Genomic DNA, 6,648 nt, shown 5'->3' on the forward strand with positions numbered 1-6,648 from the left:
GGCTCTGAGATCCTCGTGAGTGAACCCACGTGGGTAGGTCGCAGGAACCCATCTCTTCCTCCATCTGGCCCACAGCAGGCCCTTGAGCTATTTCTAGTGAATTGAACTGAATTGAAGAGTGAACGTTTGCTTCACACACACACACACACACACACACACACACACACACACACACACACACACACACAAGCACCACAGCCTGGGAAGCTCTCCAGATGCCCTGGATGTGAGTCTCAGCCCCAGTGCTTCCAAGCTGGGTGACCTTGGGCAAGTCTCTTGTGACTCTGGTCCTCCACACACTGTGTAAAGTAAGGAAGGAGGCCCTTTCTGAGGGGGCGCTCGGAGGCCCCAGTGCAGCCCATGTACAAGCCCTGGCCTGGCGGCAGGAGGCCCCAGTGCAGCCCCTGTACAAGCTCCGGCCTGGCGGCAGGAGGCCCCAGTGCAGCCCCTGTACAAGCTCTGGCCTGGCTGCAAGAGGCCCCTACAAACTGGTTCCTCTTCCCTCTTCCCGTCCCTTCTCCTCAGCCTCGGCTTGGAAAGAAGGAAGTCTGTCCCTCACATATCTTTAGTACTGCTGACACAGCATGGCATTTTCAAAAGAAGCCTTATTAAAAAAAAAGGAGTGGGGAGTTTTAAAGGAGACAATTAAGAAAGATATAAATACCTAATAAAAATAGCTAGTAAGAGGCATTGAGGGCACCCCACCTGTCAGGCAACCTGCTTTGCCCTCATTTAAAGCTCAGGACAATCCAGCAATGTATTATCATCATCTGGATTTTGCTGGTGAGGTAAGAGTGGCTCGGGTAGGATGAGTGACTTGCCTGCATTCCTTATCTGGTTAGAGGGGTATTTGAACCAATGTGACCACTTATGCTTGCCCTTCCAGTACGTCCCAGAACAATCAGATTTCTGATTCTTCAAGAGAGATGGTGATACACGTCAGCTGTTGTTACCTGAGGCCCCTACGCAGAGGACCCCATCCCCCCTTTAACTCCTCCTCTTCCTCTCTGCCTCCATCTCTTCCAAAGATAATAATAGTTTCCAAAGTGCCCGCCCAGGCGTCTTCCCACCTGTTTCCTATAACAACTCTGGGAGGTTTACCTGGGTGAGGAAACAGGCTGGACAGATTGTGTCACCTGGCTCAGAAGTGACAGAGAGATGGTCCAGGGGCCTGGGCCCCAGGCTCTGGACCCATGATATTCACACTCACCCACTTGTTCTTCTGGAGAAGGGCTGGGGCCAGGGTGGACACCTGTGATTTTCCCTGCCCACCACCCGCTGTCCCTTCTGGGGGGAAATGCCTCCCTGCTTTCACCTGGGGACTCCTCTCTCCCATGTCTTGGTCCACAGGACGCCTGGCCCAGGCCGGGCCAATCAGAACCAGAGTCAGGCCTTGGGCTGGAATGCCCGGCAGGCTCTTCTCCCGCGGCTCCTGAGTTGGTAGAGTTTCAGCCTTGGGCTGTTGGTGGCCGGGCGGTGGATTACGAGCCAGCGGAAGGGAGTGGCCAGGGAGGACCTCTCTGAGGAGATGACGCTTAAGCTGAGCCCCAAGTGACAAGAAGTATCTGGCCTTGCCACCATCGAGAGAGAACTGTGGGAAGAGGGGACGGTGTGTTAGAAGGCCCTCAGGTGGGAGCGAGCTTTGGCGTGACAGAGGACTGGGAAGGAGGCTGGTGTGGCTGGAAGGGGTGAGGGAAGGGAGACGTAGGGTATGAGCCTGCAGGCTGGGAGGCAGGGCCTCAAAGGCCAGTTCTGAGGAGGCTGCGGCTTGGTCCGCTGCGGACAAGGCCAAGGCAAGGGCCAAGGGCCTGACCTGTCCCTTCGCATCCAGCCTCTGGTCTCTGAGGCCCTCCCCGCCCCGCCAGCTGGCGAACACGTGCTGCGGCTGCCAGGGAGCCGTGAATGAAGGAGGCTGGGCTGAGGTTTGAAGTGTGTTATGATTATTCTCAACAAAGACGAGAGGGCGCAGCTGTTCATTCAGGAAAAGAGCAGCCCGTGGCATCACCCACCTACCCACCAGCAGCTGAGTTACAAAGAAATCATCTGCTGAAAACCAGGGGCTCCGCCTTGGAGGCTATTTCTGTGGAAACCAAGAATTCAAAAGCTCATCTCCTCGAAAGCCTCCCTTGCCTTGTAGAGACTGTAGAGGTGGGTCAAGGCAGAGCAGCCTCTTAGTCTTATTGATTCCAATCGAATTATAATCCCCATTTTGGTGTTGACTGTCAGCCCACAAGTGGGGGCCAGTTCTGGGCTTACGTGGCCTTGAATCCACATAACCCTTTAAGGTACATACACTCCTAAGGTGTTGGTGCCGCTTGACAGATGCTGAAACTTAGGCACAGAGAGGTTAAGAAATTTACCCAGCACCACACAGCTGGTGATAGAGCTGGAATTAAAACGCAGGAATTCTGACTTCATTACATTCTTGTTCTTTCTGCTACACCACAGTGCCTTTGCGATGTCTTCAGTTCCCTGGATGCCCTTCTCCTCCACTGTGAGACTCATCTCCAGCCTCTACTAACGATTTTACCCAGTAAATCAGAGTGGTCCTTCCCTCCTCTCTGGCTATGCCCCAGTCATCTTCTCTAATTCAACTACTGCCCTTCTGCCAGAGAAGATCTTTTCCTGCAGTTCTGACCACATCATTTGTTCATTCACTCATTCATTCGACAAATATTTACTGACTACTTACTATGTGCCAGATGGTCCAGGCTGGAAGACTGCAATGAACGAGACAGGTATATGCCTTGAATTTACAAAGCTCCTGTTTCATCTAGGAAGAGACTTTGCACAAGGTGCACAAGCAAATAAATGTATAATCACAAACTATGAAGACAACAAACAAGCAGGGTGAGACGAAGGAGACTAATAGGGCCAAGTCTACCTGCTGAGACAGAGGGCTGAGAAGGGGCCCGTAAGCTGAGCCCAAGGCGTGAGAAGGAGCCAGCCTTGTCAAAAGCAGGGAAGAGTGTTTCCCAAAGAGAGAACAGCAAGGGAGAACTCCCAGAGGCAGGAAAGGACTCTGCATGTTCAAGGAACTTAAGGTCAGCAATGTGGCTGGAGCAGAGGCCACATTGTGTAGGGTTTGGGGGACCTGGCAAGAGGCCCGCTCCTCATCTGAAATGAGACAGTGTCGCTGGCAGCCTCGCAGCCTCATCCAGGGTAATGGTCAGGGCAGGCAGGAGGATAGAGGTATGGGAGGCTCTCCTGGTCTTGCCCCTAACCTGGAGCCTACCCTTAGGTTGGTAGGTGAGGGTCTCCTTCTGCTGTAGCTGCTAGGGTCCTCTCAAGTCACTAGGAGAAGCTCTCTGTGATGGGGTGAGGGGTCTCTGGCCCACAGCCGGCCTCCCCTGCACCCTTCCCTGAGGACCTGGGGCTGCAGCAGCCAGGCTGGCCCCCAGCTGACCTAGGTCTGGGATGGGCTGTAAGCCAGGCCTCTATCAGCCATCTGTCCACAGATATGCGCTCCTGGACCTCGGGCCCCCAGCCTTCTCAACCCTTAGCGCTCACCTCCGCTCTCACCTTCTGAGCCAGGCTGTCCCAGACCGCCTTGGCCAGAGGAGCAGTTCTCACTCACTTGCTATCACATTATGCATGTGACCTTTCTCAACAGCAGTGCCTGAGGTGATCTGTATCTGTTTCCCCGTTTCCTGTTGGTCCCCCTCGCTGGAGCACAAGCCCCCAGAGCAGAGCCTCATGCACAGCAGCCCTAACAAATATCTATTGACTTTATATACTTTGCTTCTGGCTCAAACCAGAACAGAGAGCAATGTCCTGGGATGCTTTGTTTAGGTCCCTTCTAGAATCACCATTCCCGGTGGTCCTTAGCTATGACTCTGCCTCCATGGAGGGCGTTTTTTTTTTAACATATTTATTTATTTATTTTAAAATAAATTTATTTATTTATTTATTTATTTTTGGCTGAGTTGGGTCTTTGTTGCTGCGTGCAGGCTTTCTCTAGTTGCAGCGAGCAGGGGCTACTCTTTGTTGCGGTGTGCAGGCTTCTCATTGCAGTGGCTTCTCTTGTTGCAGAGCATGGGCTCTAGGCTCGCGGGCTTCAGTAGTTGTGGCACGTGGGCTCAGTAGTTGTGGCTCGTGGGCTCAGTAGTTGTGGCTCGCGGGCTCTAGAGCGCAGGCTCAGTAGTTGTAGTGCACGGGCTCAGTTGCTCCGCGGCATGTGGGATCTTCCTGGACCAGGGCTCGAACCTGTGTCCCCTGCATTGGCAGGCAATTCTTTTTTTTTTTTTAATTTTTTTTAAAATTAATTAATTTATTTATTTATTTATTTTGGCTGTGTTGAGTCTTCGTTTCTGAGCGAGGGCTTTCTCTAGTTGCAGAGAGCGGGGGCCACTCTTCATCGCGGTGCGCATGCCTCTCACTGTCGCAGCCTCTCTTGTTGCAGAGCACAGGTTCCAGACGCGCAGGCTCAGTAGTTGTGGCTCACGGGCCTAGTTGCTCCGTGGCATGTGGGATCTTCCCAGACCAGGGCTCGAACCCGTGTCCCCTGCATTGGCAGGCAGATTTTCAACCACTGTGCCACCAGGGAAGCCTGGCAGGCGGATTCTTAACCACTGCGCCACCAGGGAAGCCCAAGAGCAAAGTCCTTTTTGAAGATGGGAAGTCGGATAGGAGCAGGTTTGCGGGGGAGAGACGACCAGGAGCGCCATTTTGGCCCAGGTTAAGCTTGAGTTGCCAAATGGGCATGTGAGCAGGTAGGTTTGTAGACTGCGCAGGAGAGCCCACCAGTTTAGAGGTGGGTAGAGGAACCTGGGAGGTGGGAAGAGGATCCGGGTGTGTGAAGGAGGAGGGAGTGATCAGCTGGGATAAACGCTGCCCTTGAAGACTGAGAATTACCACTGGATTTGCCAAAGTGGAGGCCGTTGTTGACCTTGAAAAAGCAGCTTGGGTTGAGAGGTAGGGCCAAAAACCTGACGGGAGCAGGTTGAAGAGAGGACAAGAAGAGAGGATTTGGAAACAGCAAATGCAGATGACTCCTTCAAGGGGTTTTGCTGGTTAAAGGGAGCAGAAAATGGGGCCGTAGCTGGAGGAAAAGGGGGCCGAGAGGGGTTTTTTTTAAGAAGTGAAAAAAATCTTACTTGCTTTTTTAAATTTGAATTTTATTCAGTTTTGAATTTGAATAGGTAATATGTTCCTGTGATCCCAAACATCAAAGATTCTGAAGGGTATTTGAAAAAAAAAAATCTCCTTCCTACCCCTGTCACTCTCCCACACCCCTCAGGCATTCAGTTCCTTGCCCTGGAGACAGCCAGCGTAATTAGTCCCAGAGCACACACTCGTGCACGCATGCACACACACACAGTATTATTTTTCTCCTTTGTATATGAATAGTAACATCCCATATAGACCACTCTGTGCCTTGCATTTTTTAACAATATATTCTGAATATCATTCTATCTCAAGACAGAGAGCATTCGCATCCTTTCTTATGGCTTTGCATTATTTCCCTCTATGGTACACCGTGTATATTTTTTCATCCAGTCTTCCACTGATGGACAATCATTTGAGATGGGTTCTATCATTACCTCCATTTTACAGAGAGGCAAGGAGGCGCTGAGAGGTTCACCGGCTCCACCACGGTTGCTAGCTAGTGTGCTGCGGCGTGGGAACTCCATGCCCTTAACCACCACTGCTCTCTCCTCCTCCTACTGGATTAGTTTCCAACCCTATTTCTCCTTCACTCCTACACTCTTAGCAATTATTTTGCTATCATTTTGTTCATTCAAATAGCACATATTTACAAGCGCTGACCTTGTGCCAGGCACAGGGCTAGGCGCTGAGGATGCGGAGGGACAGGACAGAGAGAAGTCCTCTGCTGTCGAGGAGCTTGCAGACTAAGTCTTTGTGTGTTTTTGTAAGCTACCTCAAAGCTTCTGTGGAAGGACGCAGAGAATTAATAAGGAAGCCTGGTCCTTGTTTTAACTAATGAGGAAAGCAATCATGCCAACAAATCACTGTTGCAATCCTGAGAGCTGAATACCATAAAAAAAGCCTGGGAACTCTGCAATTCTGGCCTCATCCCCTGAGCCTGGCCCTCCTCCAGTTTCCCATCTCAGTGAAAGGCCTTAGGCGTTGGCTCCTCCCACTTCCGTCCACAGGTCCTCCACCCTATCTCTGAGAGCACCCCCTGAAGACCTCTGGACTCGGCCCAACTTTGCTCTCTATGGCTACCAGCTTGCTTGGGCCTTCTCTTTCAGGGGCCACCCAGTAATTTCCTCCCTGGTATTCTTGTCTCCACACCAGCCCCTTCCCATCCACTATCCCTCCAGCTGATGTGTCACTGTGTCATTTCCCTGTTCTGACCTAGAAGGTGCTGCCCTTGGGCTAATGTGGTGGCGGCATAGCCCAGTGGTTAGGATGATCATGGGCTCTGGAGCCTGAATCCCAGCTCCACTACTTATTAACTGTGTGACCTTGAACGACCCACTTAACCCCTCTTTGCCTTAGGTGAGGTAAAATGAGATGAGATAAATGATAATGAGATAAATTAGATAACAATGGTAATAGCTCCTACCTTATACAGCTGTCGTGAGGATTAAAAGTTAATGGATATTATAATAATAAGGCCCTTGTGATCTGGACCCTGTCTAGGTCTCCAGTCTCACCAGTTTTCATCTCCCTTATAAACTT

This window comes from Balaenoptera acutorostrata, chromosome 11 (genome assembly GCF_949987535.1).
Source record: "Balaenoptera acutorostrata chromosome 11, mBalAcu1.1, whole genome shotgun sequence".
NCBI lineage: Eukaryota > Metazoa > Chordata > Mammalia > Artiodactyla > Balaenopteridae > Balaenoptera > Balaenoptera acutorostrata.